Source organism: Uranotaenia lowii, chromosome 3, assembly GCF_029784155.1.
Source record: "Uranotaenia lowii strain MFRU-FL chromosome 3, ASM2978415v1, whole genome shotgun sequence".
In the NCBI taxonomy this organism is placed as follows: domain Eukaryota; kingdom Metazoa; phylum Arthropoda; class Insecta; order Diptera; family Culicidae; genus Uranotaenia; species Uranotaenia lowii.
Genome location: NC_073693.1, coordinates 131,923,431 through 131,951,320, shown reverse-complemented (window position 1 = coordinate 131,951,320; position 27,890 = coordinate 131,923,431).

The following is a 27,890-nucleotide window of genomic DNA, read 5'->3' as shown; positions in this document are numbered from 1 at the left end:
GTTAAAGTACTTGCACTGAAATCTGCTTATCTTCCGCTACATAACATCTATTTTAAATTTCTTTTTCTCATATTGATGGTGAACAAAATTTTCTTTTAATCATTTGAACTTCACTTTTGCTTAAGAATTGAAGTACTGCTGATATTGTCATATTCATGATCAACAAAACGATGAAAAACGTTTTTTTTTCTATAGAAATTTCTATTTTATCGACGGTTTTGGACCTGATTTATGCGTTTTATTTTTTTTTGTTTTTATGAATTTCTATGGTTTATTCAAATCAATGATTTCTATATTTTTTGCCATAATTGGTATTCAATTGTAGAAGTTATGATTGTTTTACTGTAACATAAATGCTTCATTATGGTTCTATTTAATAATAAAGAGACTTTCAGTGTACAGTAAAATAATTAAAACAAGTAAGGGATGAACAAAATATGATGAATCCGACGCGCTTCAGGCTAGTTTGCTATCGATAATCTGCAATTCACTTTTGCCAACAATACTGATAATTTTTGTACATGAAAGATCGACAAAAACATTGAAATGCATTTTTTTTAGAAAAATTCCAAATTTATCACAGTTTTAGACTAGATTCATCCATTAAATAAATTTATTTCCAAAAAACTGTAAAATTTTATTTAAAATAATGGAATTAAGAGATGATTTAAATAATATAGTAAGTTGGAAATCGTGGAAGCTAAGATTATTTAATCTTAACAGTAATGCTCTTCGAATAAAATGGAAGAATCACAGAGTGCAGCAGATTTACAAAACTTGGGCTAGAAAATAATAAAAATAAAAAGTTTAAAGCAAACTCCAGGCTTATAACGATAATTGTATTAAAAGACAGAAACAAGCAAAATTCAAGCTAGATTGAACTGCTGTAGCAATTTGCATTGAGTCTGAAGTGCGATTGGAATGTTGAGACATTTAACTCAGGAGAGGTATAAAAACGGATTTCTTATCAAAGATGTCATTTAACGTATCGTTAACTTTCCAAAATTCATTATCGAAATATTTTTTTCAAAGCTTAAATTAAGGCAAACGTTTCTACTCCTGAGCGCATTACGATAAGAGTTATCATAAAAAAGTTATAGCGGTTCCTAGTGTTTACTTATTTTCTTAATCATTGAGCTTTTTTTCAATAAAATTTCCTCCAGTGTTGCCACAATCAAAAAATCTAAAAATTATGGATTCAAATGGATTCATATTATTTTAGATAATTCTAATAATTTCAGATAATTTGACCCTCTCAGACTACTGACAGGATTTACCAGCCAATTTTTAATTTTTTTTTTAGGATACGAAGATACTTTTTAAGCATTTTTAATGTTAAACAGCTCTGTAACTACTTTAAAAAAAATTTGAAAATTTTTCAAAGTTTTAAATAAAATTGTTGAGTTTAATTTAAAGGTATTAAAAGTTAAAATTAAGAAAATTAGCTCCTCTGAAATATATTTATTTTTTAAAGATTTCAAATAGAAAATTTTCAAAAAAATATTTTGTATGAGGGGTCACCGACCAAATATTTTAATTTTCGGTGAAAATGAACCGGAAGAAGCTCTACTTTCTACCCATGCAAAAATTAGCGTTACTGTATTTTTTTCTTTAAGTCCTTCTACGAAACACACCGTGTCACGTTTGGAGGCAGATTAAAAGCACATCCGATAATGCAGGTGATCAACAGCATTCTATAGTTGAGCAACATGAGAAAACTCCAGCAATTTCTCCAACCGATAATGTCCGTCGATCCACAAGAGTTAAACAGCCTTCAGTTTTTCTTCAAAACTACGTTTACGACATGCACACCGTAAACGAATCATAAGATCCGGATGTCCAGTTAAAATAAACCTAAAATAAATGGAAAAATCATAAAAATATTTCAACATCTTACCATGATACGTTTAGTTAAAATTTGCAATCCTTTGTTTGTTTTTGTTTTGTTCGCCGCACCCTTTGATGGCGAAAGAGATAAGAGGGAAAACAGCAAGAATGTTTTGGTCAACTGTGGTACTGCGAAACACTGAAAAAAAAAATGTTCATTTTTTATTGAAAGTTTATTATGGTATTTCGGAAGTTATTAACAATACACCTAAAAAAAAAAATAAATAAATAAAACTAAATTATTATCGGAAAAAAGTAAAGAAACCGAACAACTAGTCAGTTTTATCATTTGCAAATTTCTTTAGGGAAGTAGGAGGATGTGTGGTCGCATAATGATTCTTGGCAACACGGGCTTGCAGATTGGTTTGGCATCACTCGCCGAAGGCGGTCGCGTTTTTATCGCTGCTAGTGAAAAAAAAAACAATTTCGTCGAAAGAGTGGTTTCAAAGTTTATTTTTGAAGTGCGACTACAATAAAACCGTGGGTGCAATATTACACCGATTGGAAAAGGATTATTCCTTACCAGCAGCCGGATACATCCGAATAAAATCTCCCGCAGCGCCGGTTGGATCTTATTGGAAGCCCGAATAATTCGGACTTTGATTGCCGTTGTCGGGGAACCAACTCATCCTGGTGACCACAATTGTTGACCATCTACGTCCTGATCAAGGCGGACAGGCAGTACGGACGGACGGACATCCGATCGAAAGAAAACCACGTGGCGGTCGGCCATTGTTGACGTTAGATATTTGGACCATCGCAGACACTGAAGGAAATCGTAGTTTTCGAATTAAGAAACAAGTTTGTAACTTCTTTTTTTTTCTCTTTTCCTACCCTATCATTTTCACTATTATATTTTGAATTTTCAGTGCTTCGTTCAAATTTTGAAAACGGAAGACACTAGTGTCTCCGTTGATAAAAATGGACGAAGGCGGGGGGTTAAACGCCTCAACCGAGGACGATGAGAATTCAACCTACGAGAATGAAGAGCATTTGGAGGATACAGATGATGCTGGTCCCTCAAATGCGATCCATTCTCAGGTGGGTGGTAATTCTTCATCGCCCTCGGTTAAGAGTGGAACAACCCGGCTCCGAAAATACACAGAGGGCTCATCTCTCACTGGACCTTGGGTGGTTTTCATCCGGCCCAAAGTAAATGGTAAGCAACTAAATGTGGTACAGATCACCAAAGATCTGGCGAGGTGGCCCTCTGTATCTAGTATTACTAAAGTACGTCCGAACAAGCTGCGCGTTGTTGTGGCTGACCGGAAAGCCGCAAATGAAATTGTAGCCAGCAATTTCATTAACCTTGAGTACCGTGTTTACATCCCCTCTCGAGACGTAGAGATCGAGGGCGTGATCACAGAGATGAGTCTCAAGGAGGAGTACATTAAATCCAACGGCGTTGGTAAGTTCAAGAGCCTTGATTCGACTTCGGTTGAAATCTTGGATTGTCGCCAACTCAGAACTACCACCGTCGTTAATGGAGATAAAAGGTACACTCCTTCAGCCTCATTTCGTGTTACCTTCGCAGGTACCGCCCTCCCTAACTACGTCTTGATTGACGGAGTTTTGAGGCTTCCTGTGCGGCTCTTTGTGCCTCGACCGATGCAATGTAAAAATTGCATAAAATTGGGACACACAGCGTCCCACTGCTACAACAAGACGCGTTGTCCCAACTGTGGGGAGACTCATGGGGAAGGAGCGTGCTCAGCAATAGAGCAGAAATGTGTCTATTGCGGGGGCTCACCCCATGATATCTCCCTGTGCGAGGCATTCAAGAGCCGCTGGGATAAACAAAGGCGCTCTTTGAAGGAACGGTCAAAACGTTCCTATGCCGCAATTTTAAAGAGCGCGGCGCCTCCGACCCAACCCCAATGCAGTAACATCTTCTCAGTGCTGTCAGTTGACAGTGAAGACACTGATTCCACTGATCAGGATAGACCAGTTATCTTCGTTGGAAACTCCCGGAAACGGGCAAAACCTGCTCCTAAAACCCCCAAAGTTCCGAAAAAAATACCCTCAGTTAGCTCTACAATAAATAATAGACAAAAACCATCAAGTTCGAGAAATGCCAAAACAGGCCCTCCTGGATTCCCCATGAAATTTGTACCCCAGAGTAAACCAGAAGTGGCAGGATCTTCGAAGTCTCCAATATCCAACGTAGTTTCGGGAGAACCAACCTCCCAAGCGGGAATTTTCAAGCTAACTGATATAGTAAATGGAATATTATCGTTTTTCAACGTATCTGAATCCATAAGAGACATTGTTTTCGCAATGCTCCCCTTGGCAAAGACATTTTTGAAGCAATTGATGCAAATCTGGTCCCTTCTTTCAGTGTTTATCTCTCTCGATGGCTAATTTACGCCGAGAGGTCGGAGATATCACTGTTCTACAGTGGAATTGTCGTAGTCTAATTCCGAAAATGGATCCGTTCAAACATCTTCTTCATGAAATAAATTGTGACATTTTTGCGTTGTCCGAAACTTGGCTTTCTTCTCAATCGAACATTTCATTCCACGATTTTAATGTTATCCGTCTGGATCGTTACGATTCTTATGGAGGGGTGCTTTTGGGGATCAATAAGCGCCACTCCTATTACAGAATCCACCTTCCATTATCAGGCGGAATTGAAGCTGTTGCGTGTCATACAACTATAAGAGGTAAGGACTTATGTGTTGTCAGTTTGTACTGGCCTCAGAGAGTTGCAGTGGATCAAAATCACCTAGAGGACCTGTGCTCAGTGCTCCCTGAGCCAAGGTTAATCCTGGGCGATTTCAATTCGCATGGAACTGTCTGGGGAGAACAAATTGACGATAGTCGTTCTACTCTTATCTATGACATTTGTGATAGTTTCAATTTAACAGTTTTGAACACGGGAGAAAAAACACGAATACCTAAACCACCTGCAAGACACAGTGCAATTGACCTCTCACTCTGCTCAAATTCACTATCATTGGATTGCCAGTGGAAGGTAATCCCTGATCCCAATGGTAGTGATCATTTGCCTATCAAAATTACAATCACCAATGGGGTCAGCTCTTCAAACACAATAAATATGACATATGACCTTACAAGACACATCGACTGGAAAAAGTACACGGACGAAATAACATCAGCTATCGGTTCTACGAATGTTTTACCTCCTACCGAGGAGTACCACTTTCTTTCACGATTAATACATGAAAGTGCACTTCGTGCTCAAACAAAACCCATCCCAGACTCATCAGTTCCTCGAAGGCCTCCAAACCCATGGTGGGACCAGCAGTGTTCCAAGCTTTATAAGGACAAATCAAAAGCATTCAAAGATTTTCGGAAATATGGATCTCTCGCCCTTTTTGAAGTATATGTTTTCCTTGAAAATAAGTTTAAAAAATTGATCAAGGGGAAGAAAAAGGCGTACTGGAGGAATTTTGTGGGTGGCTTATCACGAGAAACATCCTTGAGTACCTTGTGGAGAGTGGCACGCAGCATGCGTAATCGATCATCTACGAATGAAAGTGAGGAATATTCACATAGATGGATATTTAACTTCGCACGGAAAGTCTGTCCAGACTCTACGCCTGTACAAAAAATAATACGGGATGTGCCTCCAGATAGGTGTGGTATGGATTCCAGCTTTTCGATGGTCGAATTCTCACTTGCCCTCCTCTCTTGCAACAATTCAGCTCCGGGTATTGATAAAATCAAATTTAACTTGTTGAAAAACCTTCCGGACGCTGCCAAATTTCGCTTGTTAAATTTATTTAATCAATTCTTGGAGCATAACATTGTTCCCCAAGAGTGGAGACAAGTGAGAGTTATCGCTATCCAAAAGCCCGGAAAACCAGCGTCCGATGCGAATTCGTACCGTCCAATAGCGATGTTGTCTTGTATACGCAAATTGATGGAGAAAATGATTTTGTTTCGTTTGGATAAATGGGTTGAAACAAATGGTCTCCTTTCAGATACTCAATTTGGGTTTCGAAGGAGCAGAGGGACAAACGATTGTCTTGCTTTGCTGTCGTCAGAGATACAAATGGCGTACGCAAAACGTGAGCAAATGGCTTCAGTGTTTCTGGACATAAAGGGAGCTTTTGATGCAGTTTCAATAGAGGTGTTGTCAGACAAGTTGCACTCCCGGGGTCTGCCTCCTCTCTTGAACAACATCTTATACAGCTTGCTTTGTGAGAAACATCTGAACTTTGCTCACGGAGATATTGCAATTAGAAGAACCTCTTACATGGGCCTCCCGCAGGGTTCATGTTTAAGTCCACTTTTGTACAACTTTTACGTAAGTGACATCGACAGTTGTCTCTCTGAAGGCTGCACTCTAAGACAACTTGCAGATGACGGCGTGGTGTCTGTCACAGGATCTTCCGAGTCTCATCTGCACAGACCTTTACAAGATACTTTAGACAGATTGTCTTCCTGGGCTTTAGGGCTTGGGATTGAGTTTTCCCCTCAGAAAACGGAGATGGTGGTTTTCTCTAAGAAACATAGACCTGCTCAACCTAAGCTTCAACTCCTAGGCAGAACGATCACTCAATCGAGGTGTTTCAAGTATCTTGGGGTTTGGTTTGATTCCAAGTGTACCTGGAGAGCCCACATTGAGTATCTGAAAGGAAAATGCCAACAAAGAATCAATTTTCTCCGATCAATCACTGGCACCTGGTGGGGAGCCCATCCAGAAAATCTTTTAAAATTGTATCGAACAACTATTCTTTCAGTGATGGAGTATGGTAGCTTCTGTTTCCAGTCAGCTGCTAAAACTCACATCATCAAACTCGAGCGTATCCAATATCGTTGTCTCCGCATAGCGTTGGGCTGTATGCCCTCAACGCATAACATGAGTCTTGAAGTTTTAGCAGGCATACTCCCACTAAAAGATCGATTTAATTTATTATCTCTCCGGTTCCTCATCAGGTGTGAGGTCATGAACCCATTGGTGATCGTAAATTTTGAAAGGCTACTTGAGCAAAATCTTCAAATAAGATTTATGTCTATATATCATGTCTTTATGTCCATGCAGTTTAATCCTTCTTCGTACTCTCCAACTCGTGTTTTCATCCATGACTACGACACCTCTTCTGTCCAGTTTGATTTGTCTATGCAGCAAGAAATTCGTGGAATCCCGGAATCGCATCGTCCACTTTTGATTCCAAGAATTTTCGATGCCAAATATAGACACGTCGATGCTGATAAAATGTACTTTACCGATGGGTCTCTAATAGAGGAATCAACGGGATTTGGAGTTTTCAACGAAATAGCTAGCGCCTCATATAATCTCCAGTCACCATGTTCTGTATACATTGCAGAGTTAGCAGCCATTTTTTGGGCGTTGGAAAGCGTCGCATCACGGCCAACAGAACACTACTATATTGTAACGGACAGTCTTAGTTCTGTTGAAGCAATCCGTTCAATAAGATCGGGAAAGCACTCGCCGTATTTCCTCGAGAAGATACGAGATATTCTGAGTGCTTTATCAAAACGTTGCTTTGCCATCACCTTTGTTTGGGTCCTCTCACATTGCTCGATAATGGGTAATGAGAGGGCAGACTCTCTGGCAAAAGTGGGGGCGACAGAAGGCGACACGTATCACCGTGAAATCGTCTTCGACGAATTTTACTTCTTGGCACGAAGGAACTCTGTTGTCAACTGGCAGCGCAAATGGAAAGAGGATGATATGGGTCGGTGGCTCCACTCGATTATTCCAAAGGTAAGCCTCAAACCCTGGTTTAATAGATTGGACCTGAGTCGGGATTTTATTCGTATATTCTCTCGTCTCATGTCCAATCATTATTCCATGGATGCGGTACTCTATCGTTTAAATATTGCTGGCAGCAATTTGTGTGGCTGTGGCCAAGGTTACCACGACATCGAGCATATTGTTTGGTCGTGCGAGGTCCATCTTGTCGCTAGAACGAATTTGATAGACTCCCTTCGGGCCCGAGGAAAACCACCCTATGTTCCAGTGAGGGATGTGTTAGCTGTGCTAGATTTGGACTACATGTTCGAAATTTATCTTTTTCTAAAAGCTATCGATCTCCGTCTATAATTCTTTTCAATTTCCTATTTCCCTTTCTATCTTTTTCTCCTCTTGAAACAAAAAGTGCTAGACCTAAGTAATCAATTGTTATAAACACAAAAACGAGTTTGGCTCCTTAAAACTCAAAGGTATGAGCCGTTTCAAATAAAGTAATTTATAAAAAAAAAAACACGGGCTTGCACGTCAATGCCCAAGCCTCGTCAGTCTAGTGAACACCACCGCTAACTACGGCAGCTTCCTCGGATCAACCCCAAACTAAAGGTAAGGCATTTTCCCCGCATAAGCTCGAGTGGACAATTCCCGAGGCCCGACGCCCTGGCGGACTTGCATAGAAACAATATTACAATCAGAGCCAAAGAAGGAATAACTAAATTTTTAATTCAATTTTATTTCAATTTCAAATTCATAAACACAAAAAAATAATCTTTATGCGTTGTGTTGAAATTTAAAAAATGTGATGTGGATTATAAATTGCACATCAATTAGGGGCCGTCCATAAATGATGTCACGCAAAATTTGAAAAAATAGACCCCCTCTCCCTCCCTTGTCACATATTATCACAACTTTCGTCACCCCCCTTTTTGTATTACGTCACGTTTTCATAAGCCCCCTCCCCTCAGGATAAAATTTTGAACTCTTTAGAAATTTAATTAAAAATTTATCTTTATTTTAAGTTCATCAGTTTTATTCAAAGAAATGAAAAAAGGTTACCAACTTTTAACAAGCCTTCAATCATTGCTTAAAACACATTTCAATCATTAGTCCGAAGATTATGTTGATGACTTTCCATATCAATGATGGGGAAAGTCGAGGCAGTTCCTCTTCTTCAATCAATTCGCAATCCAAATCTTCTCCACAGGTTAGAATAGCCAATCATTCCTGTTAACGTTTTGCCCCAATTTAAATGGGGCTGACTTTCCTGAGTGTTGCAGTGGAAGTTTTCTTGTGAATTTTCTTATGCTCATAAATTTTATGTAGTATAATTTTGTTGAATTTAGGATAAAATTATTTGTTATTGTTTTGCCTTTTTTTGTAACAATATATGATGTCACGTTCAAGCTGACCCCCTCCCTCCCCCCATGTCACAAATTGTCACAAAAATCGAAACCCCCTCTCCCCCCTAACGAGTGACATCATTTATGGACGGCCCCTTATTGGAAACTGAAAAAAAATTGACAAACAGTTATTCTAAATGTGAAAAAAAATCTAAAACATATAATCAAAATGTTGATTAGATGTTCAAAACACATAATCAGATCATAAAAAAACATCATAAAAAAACAGATGAGTTTAGAAGTTTCAACAAAGATCTCGAGTTCCCAAAATTCAGAAAACCATGAAACTTAAAAAGCAACACAAAACTCGAAATGTCAATAAATTGAATCTCTATTTGTATTGAAGACAATTTGAAAATTATCAAATGGAAAATGATATGCTAAGTTCAGGATATTTACTTCAGAAAGAAAAATTTTAAAATAAAAGTACATCAAAATCAATAGTAGAAAACTTCAAATGGAAAAGCTTCAATTTGAATTTCTAATCTATGATAGAGATTGAAATGAAAATTCAATAAAGAATCTCAGTATGGCCATTTGGACCAATTTAGGCAACTAAAGAACATTTATAAAATTGATTTTCGCAAAGTTCAATAATGATCAAAAAACTTATAATAGCTTTGCATTATGCCTAAGAGTAGGATGCTGCATAAAATGACTTTTTTATCCCATATGTTTTTTTCGATGCCTGTGTTACCAAGCATCAGTGTAAAGTTTGAGATGATTTGAGCGCAACGGGTTTCAATTTTGCATGGAAAAAGAAATTTTTGAGCATTAAATCAACCAGAAAATCCAAATAAGTTTGAAATGAAGTTTGTCTTAAATTATTGGTTTTGTCTAACATGAGGAGAAGCTAAGTCTTTCATGAACAAAGTTATAACCAATTCAAAATAAAAAATCTAAATTCTATAAAAATTATTTAAAATGGCAGGTTTTGCTGGATAGAGCTTTCACAAATTTCAGTAAATGTTTTTGTCAAGGTTCAATAAGTCAACAAGCGATTTTTTATATCCATCCTACGATTAAACAGCTTAAAATGAGCAGTCAAAAACGCTCAAATAAAAAAAAAATATTTTGAAAACATTTTTTATGCATCACAACGAATATCTTGTATAAGGTTCAAGGTTTGTTAACATGAAAGGTTTTGCAAGAATCAAGGAATATTTTAAATTCAAAGACATATTTTTAAGAACTTTCAGAACATCTCTGGCGTTTTTAATGAAAAATTTTGCTATTAAATACAAATTTGCATACAAAATTGAAACTCGTTGCGCTTATTTAGTACTGAATGAATCGCTTTCAAAATTGCTATTGCTATTTCTGACAGTAAAAACAATCAAATAAAGTGGGAGGTGTAAAACTGTATAGATTTGAAATTTTCATACAAAGCTTGTCGCGGTCCACTTCTCATATGTACTTAAGCTTATAAAGTGAGCATTCTAGATTGGCCGGTTTTAAAAATGTAATTCCCATTGATTTTCAATGTGTCTCATCAAGTTCTTCATATATTTTTTTTAATATAAAAAATTTCGGCATTTGCTCTGAAGTTGTCTGGATAAAATTAAGGAATATTTTTTTGTAAAGTCTTTAAATCAAATTTGGTAAACATGAATTAGAAACTCCTCACAAATAACGGGAAAGTTTAAATTGAATGCAATATACCTTTTAATTGTACAAGATATTTGAACCTGATTAAAATGAAGCGCCAATGTGGTCTAGCGGATAGGCTGGCGCGAGTCTGGTATTGGTATGCCAGGCGTACTGGATTCAATTCCCGGTATCGGCAAGAAAAACTTTTGGGTTCGATTCCCATAAGTTGCCGACAGGTAAGATGAGTTTCATTCTATAACTGACTATATAATAGGAATGTTCAATCAGTTGCCAGCTGGTCAGGTATATACACGGATGCCGGAATACCTGTAAGTAAAACTAGCCCACCTGATTGATTCGTTCTTCCAAAATCAGTTCATACGAAGCCATGGGGTCCGGTTATGATGGCTAAAGAATGCATGTTAGCACATACTTTGGCAGAAACTGCGGTGAATCCGTGCACCCATGGTGGATTACCAACATACATACAAGACATTTGAACCTGATTAAAATGGGAGATGTTGTTCTTTATTCTACATATTCTGTGCGACAAGTCTTCATTCAAAAATTATAATTAGGTACTGTAATTTGCTCAAATCTCAACAAAGCTAATAAAGCCTTAACATTTTTTTTACTGTTGAGTAAATACACAGTTCAGCTCAAACGTTTCGACCAATATCTCTTTTGAGTTTTTACTTCAAGCTATTTTCTAGGATTCTTCAAACACGACTTGAAAAAATTATGTCTAAAAACAATATACTGAATGTCATTCAGAAATGTTCGAATGGTGAAAAGAATATTTTCGAAGCTGTGACTGCCATCAAAGACAGAATCGTGGAAATCAACTGCCTAAGCAAACCTGCAAAAGTCATCTCTTTGGACTTGGATCATGCGTTTGATCGTGTTAACAAAAATTTCCTTCTCACAGTTATGCAGGAAATGAACTTTAATTCAGGTTTTGTTTCTTTTATTAGAAAGATTACGTGTTTTTCTTCATCTCGTGTAATTGTTAATGGAAACATCAGTCAACCTTTCCCACTCAATGTTCTGTCAGGCAAGGGGATCCTATAAGTATGCACCTCTTTGTTATTTACCTGCATTCTCTCCTAGAAAAACTTAAAACTATCTGCAATAATCCCTTGGACTTAGTAGTAGCCTACGCCGATGATGTTTGAAAACTAAATATGATCAATCGAACATTCGACGATTATGAAGTTTGTGCTGGTGCAATACTAAATGCTAACAAAACCATATCAATGGATATTGGGCAATCTCAATCATCTTTTCAATATGATTGGATGACTCCTGACTCCTGAAGATTCAGTGCGAATTCTGGGTATCCGAAAACTATCTCAACTGATGTGGATATTTAAGCCTCGTTTGCTATCATTACGACAAAAAGTTATATTAGTCAACACAACATCGAAACTCTGGTTTTAAGCATGTGTTCTTAGTATTCCAAATGCACAAGTTGCTCGAATAACACCGCAAATAGGTTATTTTATATGGGGACGATGCCCAACAAGGGTTTCAATGGAAAATATTTCCCTGCCACTGACTGGAACAGGGTAGTCTTAATCTACATCTACCCATTAAAAAATTCAAATCGCTTATTCTAACAAGATTTCTAAAAAGCCTCGTTTGTACTCCTTTTGCTGCATCTTTCACAACTCAAATGATCAACCCCCCAAATATCAGTGGTATCCCAGCAGTGATATCCCTGTCTCAAAACAATCGCCAAAGAAATTCCCTACATTAATGATCGACTGAAAGATCAACCGACAGCTTCAGCTCTCTACATGTACTAAACCAATCTTTGAACAAAACAAAAGTCGTCTAGCAACACCCACATGTGACATGGAGGCTCATATGGTGAAACATACATAAATCCACTTGAATTCCCAAGAAAAATCCCAAATGTACCTCCTTGTGCATAAAAAAATTTCCCATGGTGCTCTACTGGCAAGAACTGGAAGGGCTAGCGGTCCCAACTGTGAACATTGTCCAAATGTAATGGAAACGTTGGAACACAAATGTTCATCCTGTTCCCGGATCGGCAACCTATGAAATCATCTGAAGCTGCATTTGGAACTGATTGTAGGCAGAAATATCTCGTATAACTATTTTTCAAAGCAATGCCCTCGTCCTGCAATCCATTGATTGGGAGGCTGAACTCGATTTCTCTAATCCCAATGCAGCTGCCGAGACGTTTGCGAGCATCCTGAACTATATCATCGATCGCCATGTACCGAAACGTAGCACGGCTACCAATCTACGGACCCCCTGGGTTACTGGAAGTCTTCGGAGACTTAAGACGGCTAAGCAGCGCGCACTACGCAACTACAACAAACACAAGTCCCTCTACACTAAGGACAAATATCGCAAATTGAATTCTTCCTATAAGAAAGCCAGTAAGCGTTGCTACCAGAATTATATTAATCGGTTACAACAGAATCTCAAGAGCAGCCCGAAATCTTTTTGGAAGCACGTGAAAAATCAGCGGAGGGAATCAGGGCTTCCGTCTCACATGTTCCTGAACAGCGACACAGTGAACTCTGACTCCGAAATTTGTAATCTATTTGCCGAGAAGTTCTCTAGCATTTTTACAACTGGATCCATTTCCCCTGAGAAACTGGCTAGAGCTGTGAGAAATATATTGCCTACAGCTTCTTCGTTTAACGGTATCAAAATCGACGATGCATCCATATCGAAAGCGACAGTTAAGCTGAAAAACTCTACATCTTTGGGCCCGGATGGTATACCTGCTACTTTTTTGAAGCGTTTTATACTACTTTTGCTTTTTCCAATTCTGCATATTTTCCAATCATCGCTGGATGTTGGAATCTTTCCCTCACTATGGAAGGAAGCCTACATGTTTCCTGTTCACAAGAAGGGTGACAAGAGAGACGTTAACAACTACCGCGGAATTTCAGCTCTATGCGCGATGGCCAAATTGTTTGAATGGGTTATCTTGGATCCCATTAATTCGTTCTTCAAGCACCAACTTTCCAATGATCAACACGGGTTCATGCCTAAACGATCCACGACTACCAACTTACTCACCTTCACATCTTTTGTGCAAGACAGCTTTGCTATGAAAACCCAAACTGACGCCATATATACTGACCTTTCAGCTGCGTTCGACAAGGTGAACGACGATATCGCTATCGCAAAGCTGGAACGTCTGGGTTTCTGTGGATCCCTTTTGCACTGGTTCCATAGTTACTTAACAGGTAGAAAGTTATCCGTTCGTATCGGTGACTCCTTTTCAAATAATTTTCTTGCCTGCTCCGGCGTGCCTCAAGGAAGTCATTTTAGACCACTAATTTTCGTGATATATTTTAACGACGTACTCTCGCTCCTTGACTGCAAAAAACTTGCTCGGTCGTATCATTTTCTCGTAAGCGACACCCTCTTTATGAGTCGTACGCTCTCGGAGATGGAATCATTTCTCGGGTGGACCCCATCAACGACCTGGGCGTTATTCTCGATCAACGGCTGGAGTTTAAGACTCACACAAACTACATCGTCGACAAAGCTTCCAGAAACCTAGGATTCTTATTTCGCATGGCCAAAGACTTCAAAGATGTGTATTGCCTGAAAAGTCTTTACTGCTGTATAGTTCGTTCCATCCTCGAGTATGCTTCTGCTGTTTGGTGCCCTTTCTACCAGAATGAGGTTGAACGAATCGAGGCTATCCAGCGTCGCTTCATGCGGTATACCCTACGTCATCTGAACTGACAAGACCCGTTCCGTTTACCAAGTTATGAGAATCGCTGCCGCCTCATAAACCTAGATATGCTTCAAGCTCGCAGAAACGCTACGCGCACTCTAGTTGTTGCTGATCTCTTAAAGTCCAGAGTCAACTGGCCCGTTTTGCTGGCCATTCCTCTCAGCGTGCGTCCCCGAGGATTGAGAAACCAGCTTTTGCAGCTCTACGTTCCTATTCGTCTCAACAACTACGGAGCGAACAGCGCATTTATCGGCATATTGAAAACGTTCAATCGCTTTTCTGAGCATTTCCACTTCGATGTTTCGAGGAACGTGTTCCGGAGAAAAAATTTAACTGTTTCAAAAACTGTATTGACCTGTGTTAATTTTTTATCTTGTATTGTAATTACTATTAAGTTATCAATAGGATCTACATATGATCCGTTGGTTTTTATTCTAATAAACAAATAAACATGTTTGCTTTCCCGGAAAGTCGGGAAGCTAAAAAATAGCTCTAGAATTGTTAATGACATATGTTAACTTTCTTATTTAATTTTTGGCTACTCGCCGAAATGAGTTGTGAAAATTCAAGGTAGAATATTTAGACCGGGCCCGGTCGGACACAATCTCATGTTTTCGACCCGTCCGTGTTTCAATTTGGATAGGAATGCGATGGGTTTCTTCATCGCTTCCTATCAACATTGAAACGGCGAGCGGCAACGAATCACGCGAATAGCTCAAAAGCTGTTCACAAAACAAAAGCCCTGCTCACATTTTCACCAACTATTCAATTTCTTCTACCCAAAGCGCTCTAGCTTTGATCTTTCCACCTATAATACTTTCATGTTCTTTCTAAATATTCTACCTTGAATTTTCACAACTCGCCGAAATGACAAAAATTAAATAAGAATATATCACAGCGGCGATTAAAATAAGATAACATACATATGTTAACTTAACTTTGTATAAGACTGTAGAAATATGTTAACTACTGAAAATCTTGATTTTGCTTTTGAATGAATGTAATATTTTGCAAACTTTTATATATTGTACGAATAAAACCATTTTTATAAAAAAAAAAAAAAGTATAGTGAACAAGTAAAGCAAACTACGGTCCGGCTCACTTCCTTCTTGTTTTTTATTTCGAATAACCACTGTCTACACTTTTCCGGATGCTGTTTTCAAAAAATTCCAAATCATGTTTATCAAGTTTTGAAAAAAAATTATCCTAATTTGCTAACCCTTCATAAATGCGGGAAAATTCTGCAATACTCCTAGGGGGTCCCCTTTAGCTTATATTCGAGTGAAAGTATTTGAGATATTATTTCAAGGGCTTTAATATTTTTGTTTCAATTACGTTTTACTAGTTTCTTTTACCTTTCCTAGATTTCTAGTACTTGGTATGATTAAAGTAATGTTAATTTTTCTACTCGGGGAGCCCCCTAGGTCGGGGGCCTGGGGCAATTGCCCCCATTGGTTCCCCCTCTTTAAAACGGCTTTGGCTCTAGTGCCTTATAAAGGTGTTGAAAGAGGTGAAATCGTAGGTTACGAAAAATTTACGCACGAAAACTGATTAAATCTTTGCTCACCACTGCACCGACTGATTTCATACGAGAGGTGAAACTACCACAGCTTTTTCGGGCGGTTAAGCTGCCAGGATTCTCAGAAAAAATATTCGTGGAATGTATAAAAAAATTGTTCTACCTAGTTGCTATGAAAGTACTTTTGATCACTTAATGTTTCGCTGGATCAGCGCGTGGATTCTGATAACACCAGGATGTATTTCAACATTACTTCAGGTTTCAATCACAAAACTGATCTAATTTAAATTCCCTTTTTCAAAACAAGTAGGTATACGTTAGTAGTTTATAAACAATATTAATTCGCACATTCTTTTGAGTGATTTGTGCAGAATTTAAAGCATTCAAGCTACACTTAAAATGTGCGTTTTGTCATTCTATTGAGATATTATCCTAAAATAAATTCACTTTCAATTGCATTTGAAGTGACAAAAACTTATCAACAATGTTGAAATTGTCATTACGCCCTGTCACTTGCATTTAAGCAGAACTTCCAATCACCCAACCCAACAATAAAGAAACCCCAAGCGGGCAAGAATTTCCCACCCAGTGCTTGCCGTAGTAAGACTGTTTGTAAGGAATAAAAAGTTGGTTCCGATTAATTGAACCGCACCAACAACGACCGATTAACAAGACCAGCGCGACGGGGACAGTCCCAGCGATTATTATCGTTGGACTTTGGTTAGATCTTACCAGTTAATGAGTCAGCTCGAACTAACTACCTACTCTAGGCGCAAGCAATCATTCATAGGGCGCACAGAGTTTCTTCCTTTCCATATTTGTATGGGCACCTTTATGATGAATCTATGCAAGTTTGCGGTGAATCAGCTGCTGAAACTCTTTCTAGTTAGCCGGGTCCATTGCCCATGCAGCTTCACCTCATGACGTTTGCTTGCTTGCTTGAATTGTAGCAGCGAGGAAGCAGCTGTTTGAGCACAATTATTCTCATTTTTTTTATCTCGCCCAACTTATCATTGTTGCCGACTCTAGATTAGGTTTACAATTATACAATCAGCCGGTTATCAGCCGCTTGTTTGCAGTTTTGAGACAACAAAAAATCATCGCGTATTTTGCCATGCAATGAACTTTCGAGACTTATTAGTGTCATTTTTTAACGGAGCTAGGTTAATTTCCATTTATTTGCTTGTTTCAGTCACATGATATAGAATGATGATATAGAGTCTCACACATTTTTGGCACATTTTTCACTTGATTACCAAACAAAAATTTGAAACACGGTCGGTCAAATGCTAACCGCGTGCCAATGAATTGATCTACGCCAACAACCGGTAAATCGAATGAACTATTCCTATAGGCCCTTGGAAGCACCATTTGGAGCTCGAGCTGATAGTGTATTGACTTTTCCAGAGAAGCTGCTATCGCGATCTCAGATTCCGACCACCTAGATACGATATTCGCTAACCATTCGGAAATAGCAGCAATTCAGGTGATGCCATCACCTGGGCAGTGAGTGGAGGCGTAGAAAATAGTTCGTTCATATTCTACTCGCAACAAGCTTCCAGGAGGCATTCTCTACGCGTTTTCCCGCAAGCTAGCTGTGTCGAAAAGGGTATTACGGTAGCTTGCAGCAGCTAATTGGTCGGCCAAATGAGGCTATTGCTGTCAAGTTTAAAGTTGCGATGTTTTTACTACCGCGTATTGACACGCACGCACATTCTTATTGAACAGGCCGGGTGAAATGTTTCCACCAGTAAGTGCATACAGAGGGGAAAAATCGAAGTTTTGACCCACGCGAGATTACTATCAAATGGGCGGAAAGTGAAATACCTGTACCCTTCATTAGATAATAAAAATCGACTTCGTTGAACTTTAAACAGGGAGTTGTAAAATAAGTGTTACACTAATTTTAATGAGGTTAACAAAAAAAATAATGGCTCAGTAAATCTTAATAAAATGTCGACCATCAATTTATACAAAATGACGAGGCACGCGTACAAGTCTGAAACATCAGGAAGTCTACTACTGATCTGGATAATCTATCATGAAAGATACACGTTTCATAAAATATGCCTCAATAAAGTAAATTCTTCTCCCCGAAAAATGCAATAAAATAATTAAGATGAAGCTATTGATGAAAAAATCAAGGAAAATATAACACAAAACATGCAAATAACTAAATAAAAGTTCAGTTACCAAACATAAACGAGAAACAAATTTCCTCCAATTTCATCTTTTTATTTGAAAAATATTGTACATTGATGACTGAATTATGGAAATAAACATCTCAAATGATAAATATTTTTATAAACTATCATTTAACCAATAATTTACGGTAAAAATTTCATAACTTTTTTTTTTAAGCTTGTCTCAATTATTTCCACACCCTATTAAAAGATAACAATTTAAAAAAATTAGTAATAATTCTCGGCTTTTTTGTTAAGATTTTATGTGGTGCTATTATTTCGAACCGGTAAAAAAACATATATTTTTTCTAAAACCATTTATAAACGCATACCAATTGGAAGGAACATTTCCATAATATGTCTGCTTCTTTTTTTCTTTCAACTAAATGCAATGTAAATAACCTTGGCATGAAAGAATATTCTTTAAATTGCTTTCAACTGATTATAGATCTTAATTTTTTGACAGAATCTTAGTTAAATTGCCTTTTTACATTACTTTTTTCGACTCAGTTGTCAAAAGTATAGAAAGATGGAAGTTTTCTTGAGTTTTCAAAGGTTCAAAACCTCAAAGGTTTTAACGCGATAATAAATCCGCCGTTTACATGCAGAACATGAAATATTTCTCTTAAATAACGTGTTAATTTGAAAGAATCGTAAATAATAACTGCGTTTATGGCAAAAAACCGTGTGAATACAAATCATGTAAGAAATACTGAGCAAAATCAATCTGATGGTATTCGTATAAGTTTGGCAATTCAAAAAAGTTTTTCATTTATTTAAAGTTTCTTAAATGTCCCGCTTTTTTCGGCTGTGTCCCGCTTTTTTGTTTTGAAATATCCCGCTTTTTTCTGAAAATGTTTGGCAAGCCTAAGATAGACTATTCTCCATATCGTGAAAGTATAAAAATTTGGTCACAGCCTACTACGATAAAAATAAAAACACCAACTTTTATGTTTGAAGAGATAGAGAAAGAATTTGTTCTACAAAGTTGTAGATATTATCAAAATATGAAATTTTGATGAAATAATAAGAGCTGTATCGCTATTCAGTGCAGAGTTATAAAACTTTACAGCTTAAAACATGCTTAAAATATGTATTTAATACTTAACTATAGTTAGTTTTGAAATAACATAAATGTGATGCTGACAACATTAATTGAGGCACTTAATATCCACATTTTGCAGTGGTCGGCAACCTTTTGAGTCGGAAGATCCAAAAACTTCAAATTTTCAAAATTTCAAAGTTTGAAACAGCCACTTTAATCATTTATTGTTTTTGTTTTTAATATAAAAAAAAATATGAATGATCAACTAACATTAAAACAAAAATAACTTTAAACCTTTAGAGTTTTTTTCTAACCCTTGGATATTTATTTACCATTAACTCTTTTTGATTACCATTAAGTAAATGGATTCTCTCCTGGATTTTCATGGTTTGATTCTATATCAATTTCAATGCGTTGGCAAATAACGAGTCAAAAAAATTTAAAACACATATTAAGCTTAAATTAATACCTTGCATGATGTTAAAGTGAAAAATATGACAGAATAACATAAGCAGCATATTCATTATTTCTTCGGCAAAAAAATCTTATAAAATAAAAAAGTAAAAGAAAATAAATTTTCTTAAACCTATTAAACTTGTTTATGACATTCCTCAGATTTAGCATATCCTTTTCAACATCCTGTGATATGAGGTTAAATTGAACTGAAATGATGTAATTCAAAATTTCAATGTTTATCAATCGTGTGCCTGATAACTGGTAGATTCAAAATTAACGATATCAAGCGAACGTTTCTTCAGAATTTCATGCATCTGGAAAATAAAAAAAAAATCTCATTTTATGTCACATGTGATTATGCGTCCAATTGTATGACGAAATTCAATACATTGTAGATTATTCATCAATGCTTGCTAAAGCTTAGTTTACTGTAAAAAATAATCTGTGGTTTGACCAGTATAAATCTAGAAGAAATTTGATGTAGTCTTCATTGAAAATTCGTGACAAATAATACAGAAACAGTACATTTTAACTGGAAAAAATCTCAATGATACTTTGAAAGTTTTGAAACAAATCTAATAAAAGTAAATCATCGATGGTTAACTCTTAGTAAAAATAAACATATGTCCGTTACTGAAACTCCGTTCAAAATTTATGTGCTTTTGGCATGCCCGTGCGAAGGACCCGTCTATGGGGTGGTGGGGTTTCGAAATTCAAATTGAGCTACAAATAATAACAATACCAAAAATAGACAACAAAAAGAAAAGGATTTCAAAAACCGTTTCTCACTCAGGATAACCATTTACTTACTTACTTACTTAATGATCCCGCGCCGATCCTCCGGTGCATAGGGTCGTGGTAAAAGACCTCCACTGTTGACGATCCGGAGCCAGCGTCTTCACCTGGTCCCAATCAAGATTCTCGTCGACAGTTCGGATTTCAGCGGCTAGGCTTCGCCGCCACGAGTTTCTGGGCCTGCCTCTTCTTCGATGACCTTCTGGATTCCAATCTAGCGCCTCTCTGCCAATCTCGTTTTCATCTTTTCGCAGCGTGTGCCCAATCCATCTCCCCTTACGTTCTCGAATCTCGATTTCTAGCGCCCTTTGACGACACCGGCGATGTAATTCCTCATTCGAGATCCAGTTGCCAGGCCTCCAAGCGCGGATGATATTCCGCAGGCAGCGGTTTACACATACTTGCAGTTTTCGCGTCGTCACCGCATATGCGCACCAAGTTTCGCACCCGTACAGCAATACGGATTTGACGTTTGAGTTGAAGATTCGGATTTGACCGCCAGATGCTCAAGAGACTCGCAAACGCAAATCGGGCCTTTGTGATCCGGGTTTCGATGTCTTTCCTGGTACCACAATCAGGCGTTATCTGGCTACCAAGATACTGGAAGCACTCCACTTTCTCAACATGTTGCCCAGCTACCATGAAACTGGAGGGATTTCCTGTGTTGATCTCCATCGACTTAGTCTTTCCGACATTGACTTTGAGACCTGCTGCCTTGGAACTTTCGGTGAGGTCGTCGAGTTTGCTCTGCACAATATCGTAACAATATCGTCAGCCAAGTCAAGGTCGTTCAGATGCTCCATTGTTGAAGGATTCCACGGCAATCCTCGGTTCGGTGCACAGTCGATCGATCCAGTCAGAATCTCATCCATTACAGTTAGAAAAAGTAGCGATGATAAAATACATTCTTGTCTCACTCCAGCAGTTACCGGGATTGGTTCGGACAAGACACCGTCGTGCAAGACCTTGCACTAAAATGCCTCGTATTGTGCTTCGATGAGATGGACTAGTTTCTCTGGGACCCCTCGTCGCCTTAGAGCCGCCCAGATGTTTTCATGGTTAAGTCGGTCGAATTCTTTAAATAATAATCACACAAACTAAAAAAAATTGACTGATATAATAAACCAAGTTTTTAAAACATATCACAATGGAAGTTTTACATTTTCGGTAAGTCATTGATAATTATTTTTCAAAATGATGTTCTTATAGATTGGTTATTCTGATCTAGAAATTTGTATCAAAAGAATTTCTAAGCAAATTTAGAATAAACGTTTACAAAACACAGAGTTTAAAACAAATCTGAATTCTAGATTAAATGTCCAACCAGGTACAAAACTGAAAATTAATGTTACTTAAATTTATCGGCCTTATCGGTGAACAGTGATGTCCTTTTTGGTAGGGACTTCTAAAGATAATGAAATTTTTATAGATGGATAGAAGGTTAGATGAAATGAAAGATGGTGAAAATGAGCGGGTAGAATTTTTATTTAGAAGCATTATCATCATATATCAAATTTTTGTTCCTCACGGGCCAACTACTATGAAGTGGTAGATACAGATAGAGTTGCATCTACCACCACACATTAGTAGGTCAAACGTGGTTCACCCCACAAGATGAAAAACTTGTAGTGCGAACGAACAAAAAGGTGATATGTGATCGCTCAGATAAGCTCCCTAAGTTTGTTATCATCGCCTTTGTAACATCCGGGGTTTGGATGCGAAACATACTTCAATTTCTATAACTTTTTTCACAGAACTCAAATTTATTTGAAGTCTTGAGGAAATTTGATGATTCATTTATAAATTATAATTCTAAATTATATGTTTTTTTATTTGAGTTTTTGTAAAAAAAAGTGCAGAGATTTCTCAAATGCTTCTAAATTATTCTCAAAAATCATTTCAATAACAAAAGCTGATAGAAATTAGGCATATTTATTGATTACAAGTTTTCAGTGATTCGAGTTTAAAAAGCTGTCAAAATTTCAATTTGCACAAGTAACTGCGAAGATGCAATTTGCACATGTATCTATTCACTTTTTAACCCGTTATTTATTAGGTAAGTTTCCCGATTTTTTTTTCTGTACGTATCCAGGCCGGGGAAATCCGTCATTGGGTTTTTAAATTTTAATCCAAAAATCGGGTTACATCTGATCAAATCCAACCCAAATCAAGGTAGGTAGGCAGCGTTGAACGTCTCACAATTCCAAAAAATATGTACATGCCAATTTATCTCGTTGATAATTTGGAACTTCGTAAAAATCTGGATATCCGGACTGAACCGGGCATTTCCCAATTTTTCTTTGAAAATCACGGCAAGTCCGGTAAACCGGGCCATCTGGAATGCTAAAGTATCTATATTCTAATTTATGTCAATTTTAATGTTGTTACGCGTCAAAATTGTAAATATTTTACGAAATTGATGATTTATTCTAATACGATTTTGGAAATTTCAACTGATCAATTTTCATAGAGAGCAAAAAAGTGATTGCGAGTGCTTAGGATATAAAATTTGATGAGAGTTACACGTTTTGTAAATAAATTATTTGATTTTAGCTTTTGTTGTTTTAAAACAACAGTTTTTGCACGTACGGTTAATAATAAATTAAAACTTGATCTCTATACCGCTGCTTCAAAAACAGTAAAAAAATGGTAAAACAAGGCTTCAAAAAATTCAAATTATTCATATTGTCCTTTCCGCTTGTTCCTACTGCATAAGCAATTTTAAAATTATCTAATGGACCTTTAAAAATCCGTGTGTATGGTAAGAGGATTTTATCATCGGTTAAGCACGATTTTTATTCAAAAATAAATACAATATTTTCGCAGTGAGCTAAAGAGCCACAGCTTTATATCTAAAGAGCCGCACGTTGCCGACCATGCACTAGACCATAAGTCTCTACGACCTTTCCTTCCCTAATAAGATGGGAACCGATAAACGAAAGAATAGTCGTAGAAAGATTCAGAACACGGTTTAGAAACCTTGTTATGCGCCAACTGAAGTTGCCGATTTGCAGGAGAAAGAGCAGTTTTACAGTCAATTGAACAGCAACTTCGACGCAAAGATTGGCTCCGATAATCAGGACTTTGAGCGCATCATGGGGCGCCATTGCGCCATGGTCTAGGACAGATGAGCGAAAACAGAGAGCTGTTTGTAGAGTTTTGTGGCAACAACAACATGGTGATCGGTGGATCGCTCTTCCCCCATCGATTAACACTTAAGGTCACTTGGGTATCCGGAGATGGCCAAACAGAAAATCAAATACACCACATCTACATCAGCCGAAAATGGAGAAGGAGCCTTCTTGATGTCCGCAACAAACGAAGCGCAGACATTGCTGATCTGATCACCTCGTCCTATGTGAGATACGACTAAGAGTCGCGCGTGTCCAGAGGCGAGAGGAGAAAGCCGGATGTCGATACGACGATACGACGTCAGCCGGTTGGATAATCCAGAGGTGAAAAGGGCATACGTTGACAGCCAGAATCCCAAGCCTCGGAGCTGCCGACAGACGGAACAGTCAAAGAATAGTGATGTAGAATCAAGAACGCCTTTATCACGACGAGTCATGGTACTCTCGATAAACTCTGTGAAAGAAGAAGTGAATGGATGTCGAATGAAACCTGGAGGATTATCGATGATCGGAGAAAGTCAAAAGTCGGAATTGAGCAGGTATGTACCGGGTCCGCCAAAGCAGCTGCCCGCTTAAGATATGCGGAGCTGGAAAAGGCAGTTAAACGAGCTTGAAGATGAGACAAGAGAGCCTCGACAAACTCCCTAGCCGAAGAGGGAGACAGAGCCACCGCCAATGGAGATATCCGATTACTTTATGACATTTCTCGCCGCCTTTGTGGTGCAAAGACTAATGCAAGAATGCCGCTGAAAGACCGAGCAGGTCAGCTGTTGACAGATCGAACAGATCAGCTCAAGCGTTGGACTGAGCATTTCAAAACACTTTTACGAGTTACAAATAGCGATGACCAACAAAACCCGCAGCTCGAAGCGCCAACAGTAAGTCGCGTTAATGGCGTCAACTCAGAAGCGCCCTCGCTGGCTGAAATAGAAGCGGCAAGTCCAACAAAGCACCCGGAATCGATTGCATTCCTGCTGAGATGCTGAAAGCCGACCCCGCCTTGTCAGCACAAATGTTGCACCGTCTTTTCGCTGACATTTGAAATACTGCAACATTCCCGGCCGACTGGGTGCAGGGTATCCTTATAAAGGTCCCGAAGAAAGAAGACCTGACCAAATGTGGTAACTGGCGTGACATAACTTGATATGTACAACTCTCAAAGTACTCTGCAAAGTGATCCTGAACAGGATCCAGGAGAAAATCGACGCTACACTCCGACGGCAACAAGCTGGATTCCGATCCGGACGATCATCACCGAATTCCAGGACTCTCTTCTGCTGATGTTCGTTGTTTTCGTTTCTAAGCCGACGAGGAGTCCCAGAGAAACTAGTTCATCTCACCGAAGTACAATACGAGGCATTTTTGTGCAAGGTCCTACACGACGGTGTCTTGTCTAATCCAATTCCGGTAATTGCTGGAGTGAGACAAGGATTTATCTTATCAACGCTTCTCTTTCCTATCGTAATGGATGAGATCTTGACTGGATCGATTGACTGTAGCCCAAACCGAGGATTCCCGACAGGATCCTTCGACAATGGAGCAGCTGAACGATCTTGACCTGGCTAACGATATTGTACTCGCCCAAAGACAACAAGACATGCAGAGCAAACTCGACGACTTCCCCAAAAGCTCCAAGGCAGCAGGTCTCAAAATCAATGTCGGAAAGACCAAGTCGATGGTAATCAAAACAAAAAATCGTTACAATTTCGTGATAGCTGGACAACAGGTTGAGAAAGTGGAGTGCTTCCAGTATCTTAGTATCCAGATTACGCCTGGTGGTGGTACCCGGATCAGAAAAGCCCGATTTGCGTTTGCGAGTCTCCGAAACATCTGGCGCTCAGATCTCTCTACGAACTAACTGGATCTAGAACTTGGAAATTCATGGCCGGTGTAATCAAAGGGTGCTAGAAATCGAGTTTCGGGAACGTAAGTGGAGATGGATTGGGCACACGCTGCAAAGAGATGAAAACTAGATTTGCAGAGAGGTGCTTGACTGGAATCCAGATGGGCATCGAAGAAGACACATGCTCAGAAGCTCGTGGCGCAGTCTAGCCGCTGAAACCCGCACAGTTGACGAGGATCTTGACTGGCAGCTAGTGAAGACGCTGGCTCTTAGCCCTATGCGTCGGTCAATCGGCACCGGACTCTTAGGTAGGTAGGTACACATTCAGGTTGAATGAAAAGGGTGAATCAAACCAAGGCAAGGTTAGCCCAAGTAATTATTTGAACGGTAGTTAATTCTGTATTATTTTTCAATATTGTATTTTTCCAGTATAGTTTTCAGTACAAGTAATGCTGTCTACGCTCCTGTTTTGGTCGTGCCGAATCTATCAATTTCCCATGCCACCTATTATCATTAATCTAGAGAAAGAAATACGCTGGACGATAAGTTATAAAAATCTTCTGGGAACATCGCGAAGCCCTCCTGTCAGCAGCAAATCGGTACCCTGCTTATAATCTCAATTAAGAAAAGCTTATTATCCCAAATCAGATTAAGCCCAATTAGGGCGCCGCACGAGAAGTCAATTGTTAATTAGCATCTGGAGATGGATGTCCACATTTGGACTCCCGAACGTGTTTGACGATATTCACAGGCACAGGCACAGTGTTAGATAATGCAATCCAATTTCTGCGGGCTCGATCGCGTTTTTTTTTTCGCTCTCCTATCTTCTCTGTGCTGCTCGCCGTGGAACGCTAATTTTGATAATTTTAATTGTGTTTTTATTGTTTTGTACAGTTTAAAGATATTTTAAGAATATTAATTTTAAAGATATTCTTTGATCTCTATTGTAATCTTTTATTGTCTTTCGACTTTAGAAACCATATTTAGCTGTTCATTTTACTCGAACGTTATGAGAATGATTTGTTATTGAGAAGAGAAAATCCCATAATTTATTTTAACTCGTTGAACATTATTGTTGAGTTATAATTATTCAATTTAGGAAGAGGTCGAGCACATATAAGTCTACAATTTATAAAAGGATCGCTAAAAAAATAACACTATTTATACTAAACATAATCATTAAGAGATAGAGCTGGAAAGCCGTGATGGACGGACCATTAATGCGTTGCGTCATTTATGGACCATTTCCAGAGCTTCTAAAAACAGGTGTAAATACATTAACACTTTGAAGTCATCCAAATGAAGTATCCCAGGCTCTTATTCCTCATTTGCATAATTACCGGCACTGCGCAGAGCAGCCGTCCACTTCAGCTATTATTCTAGAACAAGCCGGGTTCTGGAATTAATCTCCGGGTTCCAATCAATCCCCGCGAAACGAACGATTGAACGAACGAAAACGACACAGATGAGTTCAACAGAAGCTGAAAATTACATTGTATTACTGAATAATGTAAAAAAAATCGAAAGGAAAGAATTGTTGATCGAATGTTTAGTTTTTTTTAACTAATGCTAAGGTTTGTTTTAATTTAATTTGATCTGGAAACCGTTATCGCGACACGATGAGATGGAGTGAAGATAGCAATCATTCTATGCTAATGGAGTCATTTTGATGAATACGGCGATAAACTTTACGATGATTAACATAAGAAACAAATAATGTGCAGTTAACATTTTACGAGCTATTGTAGTTCAGCAGTACAGTATATGATTATGTTAATCGAATAAAGTGTGTATTAATATGTTGTTTGAAAACGATCAGATGATCACTTCTCTTGAAAAACGTTGATAAGGAATCAATATCAATCCTGAATAAAACAGAAATAATCAAAAATCAAGTTTCTGTATTGAGAAGCAACATCGGATCTTTGGTATGCGAAACAATTTGACAATGTGATCCTTACACTTGAATTGACCCAAAGATCTATAAGTATAAAGATAGTCGGGTTGTTGTTTTTTCGAACAAATCGTTAGCGACGCCTACACAATGTTTATGGTGCTGCTGCCTTGCGAGATGGGATCCAAGCTTTGCAGCTTTCCACTCAAGCATTGCAGTTTTGAATTCAAGATTTGAGTAAAAGCATATCATCACACTAATACATTGAAAATCAAGCGTCACTTTACTCACACAATGTTTATGTTTATATACGTACGATAATGCAATTTGCGCTGGTGCATGTGTGTGCGTGAAAAATGTTTAAACTCGAAGTTGGATCTCAACCAATCAAATCTTGTTTTGTCTCAAGAATTCAAATTCAAAGGAACATATATCTTTAGTACTTTTTTAACATAAAGCTTTGTGTCAAACCACATCTTACAGTGCATTGATCTAACTAAAATATGGCGGGAAATAAGCTTTCCTTCTGTTTTAAAATGGATCGATTGCGGACAAACTGTCATTAACAACACTCTACCCAACCCATGCGGTTTATGGACACGTGCATGCATTCGCTGCCTACAAGAGTCCATTGTTAGCATAGGATCGCGTTTCAGTTTGCGGTTGAGAGTGGTTCTTTATGTCTGTCTGCTTTAACAGGAGCATAGAAAAGGCTGGTCAAAGGGATAAAT